Here is a 7277-nt window from a genome sequence, read left to right as displayed (position 1 = left end):
ATTAAAATGGATCTGAAACGCTGGGCTGAGCAGAGGGTGATATCCAATTGGATGGATGTCAAAAATTGCAATCAGTCAAAACGATTTATAACACCAAATGCTTATAAAACCAAAAAGCTCTTAGAGCTCAACAAGAGAGCTCTATGTACATACACTGGCCTAGTAACTGGACACTGCCCGAGTAGGTATCACTTGAAAAATATAGGCCATGTTCAGAGTGATATCTGTCGTTTCTGTAATATGGAACGTGAAACCTCGGAACATCTGCTTTGCAGTTGTGGTGCTTTATACACGCGCAGGCAAAGATTTCTAAATAGTGGTTGCTTGCAACCCAGTGAGATCTGGTCTGCAAAACCTGGGAAGGTCTTGGAGTTTATCAATTCCATTGCACCTGACTGGGAGACGACGCGTCGTGGCAGTAGCTGATTACTTGACACATGGTAATTAGCTGGCTAGATGCGAATATCAAAACGGGACATGCCACAAAAGTTCAGCCTATTGGACGCAGTGGTTTAATTTCCCCAACAGGGGAGGAAAAAAAAAAACCATTCGCGAGGAGTGGGTTGGCAAGTTTCCGTTAAGGAGAAATGAGGAGTCAGGAGCAGAGAGCTGTACACGCAGTGCCAGCGTGTGAACTCCGATTGATCCCCTGGCTAGCCTGCCGAGGGAGATAGTAGACGGTGTGTGGTTGATGAGGGCCATCAACCAAAATCGATACCGGTTCCCTGCAATGGAGGTGGCTGTGCAGCAGCTTGGCATTAGGTCATCGACTTTGCGTCCACGAAGTCCATCATAAGCAAGGACCTTAAACTGGCCCTGTTGCAACTGCCGAGCAACATCACGAGAGGCTTCTGAAAACTGCAGCAGCGGTGAACCGGCGAAAGCAAATGTTACGAAGTCTATCCAGATGGAGGCCTTCGCTTTCGCAGGAAGCTCAAGAGGTGTAGCGGATGTGACTGCTTTTGATAAGCACTTGCAGAAGCGGGAGAGGCAGCTGTCAGGTGAGGAGCTGCCTGGCGGTGCCCGCAAGGCTAGGCGGATACTAATCCCGAAAGTCGGCAGTAATATCGGTAAGTCAAATCCAAGCCAGGTGTCCCGGAAAGCTGGAAAGAGTGGGCCTGAATAGGTTGGCTCGTCCTGGATGGAAGGTGTGAGTATTGCGTAACTCACTTGATCTATCCGTTTTCCACCATCTTAGCAAACTACAGTATACTTGGCATAATCCGGAACCACACTATGAAGGCGACTTGCTCCGCCAAAGCTCCTCTCTTCAATGAGGCAGCTTCACACTGACACCGTCGTCATGGTGCTGGCTGTCACTGATGCTTGCTAGGGGGCGTACACGCAAGGGGAATAACAGTAAGCTATATTCACACCCCAAACAAGGGAACATGGGGATTCGACCGTTGTTAGAGCCCATGCAACCACAGAGTAGGGCGAAGCAAGGGGGGCCCTCTTTCAACGACAGTTGGGCGGAAGAGGAAGAAGAAAAAACCGCTTGATGAGCAGGTGCGCAGGAAGACGTAGGAGGGCAAGTGCCAAGCGCCGAGGACCTGGGATCGAATCCCACTCCCGACAAACTCACAAAATGTGAGTTCTTCCTTCGGAAGGGAAGTAAAGCGTGGGTCCCGAGATGAACTAGCCTAGGACTAAAAATCTCGTTAATACAGATAGAAAAAAAAGTGCCAAGCGCGAGAAAGGTGACACGCTCGTCATCAAAACCGAATAGTCTGTACTCGGACGTCTTGAAGGCGATGCGGAGCGACACCAAGCTCGTGAATCTGGAAGGCGACGTGCGCAGTTTACACGACGTACTCGTACGGGTGAAATGATCCTAGAGTTCAAGCGCGACAAGGAGCTAAAGGGCTTACGCTTTCAGTCCTGGGCACCCACGGTAGCGCAGAGGGCCGAATTGAAAGATCTTCATCCTGGGCAATTGACAGCCATCGCATCGCCTTGACCTGTGATCAGGTCAAGTTTCTGTCGACTCGCATGATTTCGTTGTTGAGGCTGCGCCGCCGTGAGTTTCTGGGTCTGCCTCTGCTGCGATATCCTGCTGGGTTCCAATCTAACGCTTGCTTGTAGATTTCGTTTCCGCCCCTGCAAAGAGTGTGACCCACCTTCACTTTCGCTCCCACTTTCGCTCTCGAATTTCTGTCGCTATCGGCCTTTGATGACATCGACGATGGAGCTCCACGTTGGAGATCCAATTCTGAGACCACCATGCACAAATTATATACCACAGGCATCTATTGATGAAGACCTGCAGCCGTTGAGTGTTCTCCCCTGATACACACCAGGTTTCATTGGCGTATAGCAGCACAGATTTCACGTTCAAGTTGAAACAATCGGATATTAGTTCCTTAATAAATTCTTCTTGGAATTCTACCAGGAAGTCCTCCAGGAATTCATCCAGGAATTCCTCTTATAATATCTTTAGAAATTCCCCCAATAATTCTCCCCCAAGAACTCCACCCTGGAGGCGAATGAATTAAAATTAATAAATTTAAAGCCACAAAAAAAAAACTCCACCCCCCAAGGAGTTTCTTTCATCCTGGAATTCCTCCAAGACATATACCTAGAACTTTTCCAAGAATCTCTCCAGGAATTCCTTCAAAAAATGTTTCAGGAAAATCCCCAAGAGTTTCTCCAGGGGTCCCCCTATAACTTCTGCCAACAATCCCTTCAGAAATTTCTCCACAAATACCTCCAAGGATTTTTTCTAGAATTTCCTTCAAGAATTCATCCAAAAAATCTTCAAGAAATTCTTTCATGATTACCTCAAAGATTTTTCAGGAAACCTCTAAAAATTCCTCAATAAAATACTCCTGGTTCTCGAGGAATTCCTCCGAGAATTCCTTAGAGTAATTCTCCAGGAACTGTTCCGAGACATCTTCCCAGTATTTTTCCAAGAATTCCATCAGGAGTTATTTCAAGAATTCTGTTAAGAATTCCTCCAACAATCCCATCATGAATTTTTCCAAGAATTTCTCCAGTATTCCTCCAAAACTTCTTCTAAGAATTTCTGCAAGAATTTCTTTCAGAAATTTCTCAAAGAATTCCTGTAAGAATTCTTCCAGGAATTTCTTCAAGAATTTCTTGAAGAAATTTCTGGAGAAAATCCTGGAGGACCTCCTGGAGTACTTTCTGGAAGAATTCATGTAGTAATTTGTGAAGGAATTTTCAAAGAATACCCTTGGCAATTCTTAAAGTCTTAAAGGAATTCCTGAAGGATTTCCTTGAGGTATTCCTGGAGGAATTTTCGAAGTTATTTTTTAATTTTTATTTTCTGGAGTAATTCCTGGAGTATTTCCTGGAATAATTCTTGGAGGAAATCCTGGAGGACTTCCTGGAGAAATTTCTGGAGCTATTCCTGGAGGACTTTTTGGAGTAATTCCTGAAGGAATTCCTTGAATATTTCTTGTATGAATTCCTGGAGTATTTTCCGAAACAATTCCTATAAGATTTTTTTTTATTCTTATTCACTCAGCCTAATTTACAGCTCTATTGTCCACTAGAGCACTACGTGAGCGATTTCAATTGACAGCTGCACTTACATTGTGTACAGCGCCTAGATGTACATTCTTTTCTACTTTATCGAACTGGTTGCCTTTCTGCTGCTTTCACTTTTCTACTCTATACATGATAGAATGATGAGCACAAGGATGACGGATGGCCGTTGTTCCTTTCCAGTCCGATTGGGGGTCCATTATGAGTAGCATTACGCCGATATCCAGGTAGCCGGGTCCGTTTAACCCTTATGTGGCCGATAGGGTACCCGGGTACCCAGTGCCCATTTAAAAAGCACGGCGTAGAAAAAAGCAAAAACTTTGTCGGACACATAACGGTTAAGCCAAGGGGCTCAGAAGAGGGTCAGTGTCAGCCGCTCTCGGAGGAAGAGCAGCTGAAGAAAAATTGCTAGTGCCGGGGCTGGGAATCAAACCCATGACCATCCGCATATGAAGCGAACGTGTAACCAACTACGCCACAGGCCCCGGCAACCTAGAAGAATTCTCGTAGTAATTCCAGTACGAATTCGTAGAGTAATTCCAGGAGGAATAACTGGAGAAATTCTTGAAAAAATTGCTGGAGGATTTCTGGAGAAATTCTTAAAGGAATTATGGGAAAAAGTTTCGGAGCAGTTCCTGGAGAATTACCTGAAGGAATTCTCGGAGGAATCCCTAAGGTTGTCCCAGGTTATTTTCTTGCGGAATTTCTACAGGTTTCCTGGAGAATCTTGCAGGTATTTATAAAGAAATTTCTGAAAAAATTTTGGATAAATTCCTGAAGGAATTTTATGAAAAAAAAACCTTGAAGATATTCCTGGCGAAATTCCTGAAGGGATTCTTGTTAGAAGTCTTAGAGAGACCCCTGGAGAAATTCTTGGGAAAGGTAGTGTAGGATTTTTTGGAGGAATTGCTGGAGTTCTAGGTATATGTCTTGGAGGAATTACTGGATGAATTCTTGGATAAATTCCTTGAGGAACTCGTCGAGGACTTCCTGGTGGAATTTCAAGACGAATTTAGTAAGGAACTCTTGAAAGAATTTCTTGAAAAAAATCCAGGATGAATTCTTCCAGGAATTATTGGCAGAAATTCTTGGAGGAATACCTAGAAATATTCCTCGAGGAATTCTTAGCGAAAGGAGGAATTCATGAAGGATTTTTTGGAGGAACTACACCGATAAAGTAATGAGATTCAAGAATAGAGCATGTGGATCTTGAAGGTTTGAATTGCACAATAGTTTGGATGACCTAGATCACCAAGTGGATGCTGCTTAGCTATCAGAGTTACACTCTGAGGCTTTAAGAGTAGCGTAGAATATATTCCGCGAGCATTTGCAACAATAAAATATCCTTAGATTTATTGAGACCCATACTTCAACATGCATTGGGTCTATTTGTATGCCAGTGGACACCCAAATAGCATCACATAGAGATACTCGTAATATTATAAGGTGCAACAGACACAATCGTAAAAGAATTATGCCGATAGAGTGAACAGAAACAAGAGTAGAGCCTGTAGACCTTGAAGGTCCTAATTCCAGAATTCCATAAATGTACCAAAAGCATTGTAGTTGTGCAATGAGGCAGCACGGTGCCCCCACAGACCGTTATTATAAAATAAAAATGTCCATCAAAACTAAGTTCAGGGATCGAATCCTGGTGCCATTCTGCACCTCTGGGCAAATTTTTAAAATAATCCCTAGGAGGAATCTCGAGAAATCTCGATTTGATGTTTTATACTACGAAATTTCGAAGAAATCCATGTTCAGATTGGACAATATTGCTTAAATACCTACACAAACTTTCCCTAAAGTGTTCAAAGTTGTTTCAAACCCGTATTTATTTAATAACGTTACTTCAATTATACATATTTATATTTACTACTCATCTAAATCAATTAACTGGTTAAACTGACATAAGTATGTTTTTCCAAGCCATGCATCGGTTTTAGCGTAAGCATTAAAAAGCAATTTTTCCCTATTGTTTTATGAACATATTACACATCCCAGTGTTATACATTAAAATTTTCCCTAATTCTACAACATGTTTACTATATTACGAGGAACCAACCCTCCGAAGACCACAAAGAGATTTAAGATATGTGGAAAAAGTTATTGACTGAAAATCGAATAGAGTTCGACATTTGAAAATCAATAACGGTGCTGGCCACGTCCTTACGGTCACCGGATCGATTATGTGTTATACTCGCCCCATATAGGCAAGGATGGGAAAAAATCATTCATTTATTGCGTATCCCTCACTCACATCCACGCACAATCTGATGCGAGTGTGCTTCTCCCTCAGCCAAGCAAAATCTTTTCACTTTCATTGCCCATTCTTTCTAATCGCCGAGCACCGGGCGACGCAAGCAACGACGGCCGAATGAATCGCTACCGAATCTGAGTGCCGAAGGCGAACGAACCAAGATTGAACGAATGTATGCGTTCTGATTCGGGAGCGAGAGCATTCATGTTGGAACGTTCATTTAGCGTTCAGTGGAAGCATTCAGTACTGGGAATTGAATCAGTGAGTGCGTTTTAATTCAATCAGCTGAATGCCACTCGGTAGTTGAGAGAGCGAACGTTCTTTTCGTATACAGTACCGGTGCAAGCTGATTCATTTCGCACTCTATTCGTTTCTCTCCTGCTTCGCTTCGGTGGCGTCGGTTGCGAGCCGTTCGTGTTGCGTTCGTTTCTAGTGCGCCGTGCTCTCACTCAGTATTGGGTTGTTGGCGTTCTTTCTGCTATTTTGCATCGCCGGCATTCGGGTGAGCGAATGAGTTTTTACCATGCTTGCATATAGGTGCGATACATTTACAGCAAGGAACAATACAATTGCTAAACACTGAACGCCCCTGTTGCTAAGCAATATCGAAAAAAAGTATAAATTTGTTTTCGACTATTGTGACTGAAAACGTTATTCATTTTAAGAAAACTGCCTTCAAAGACCTACTCCAGTTTTTCTAACCCTAACGTGGGTAACACTAGTTTACAAAATAAAACGAAAGTCGTGAACTTCTGTCAACGACCAAGATTTTTAATGCATAATTTAGCGCTGATTTCGAAACCGTGGATCAAAAACTTTAAAGTAGAACAGTTTTTAAGTTTTAGCTTTATATCGAGTTTTACAACTTTTTAAAATATGGAATTTAATAAAATTCTAATATCTCGCGTTTTGTTCAACCAATTTCAAATCTTTTTCCATAAATTAAGCGCCGAATATAATACCATTCGATCATCTGAATGCAGGTTTTGCGTCAGGTTGATGAAATTCAAGATATTGGCGAGTTTTGGGGACAATCTCCTCAAATTTTAGCAAAATTTCCAAAATTATATGAAGAAAATTATTTTTTTCTATAAGAAAAAAAAACAATTTAAAAATTCTTTCTCAACGTTTATTTGACGTATCATATGTAGGCGAGTTACAGTAAAAAATTCAGCTCAATCGGAGCACTGATTACGGAGAACGGGATGTGCGAAATGAGCGACATTGCTTAAAAATAGAACAAAAATCGATTTCAAATAATCTACCTTGTATAGAAAGTCGAAAAAAATCCGCTCTACTGTAATTTTTTTTTCCTACGCGTTTTCAAACTCAGGGCATGATTTTACACCAAAAACGATCATCAGCTTACCGAGTTCAAAAATGCTGTAAACTAGTGTAATCAAAAGCACACATGACAAGCAACGTTTTTTGCATCTTTTTTCTCAGATTTTTGTACACTGCCAAATGTTTGGTAAGTCAGTTTAATCAGTTGATTGATTTAGATGAG

The sequence above is a fragment of the Aedes albopictus genome, chromosome 3 (assembly GCF_035046485.1).
Source record: "Aedes albopictus strain Foshan chromosome 3, AalbF5, whole genome shotgun sequence".
In the NCBI taxonomy this organism is placed as follows: domain Eukaryota; kingdom Metazoa; phylum Arthropoda; class Insecta; order Diptera; family Culicidae; genus Aedes; species Aedes albopictus.
The sequence above is the reverse complement of the archived record's forward strand: the minus strand, read 5'-3'. Positions refer to the sequence as shown.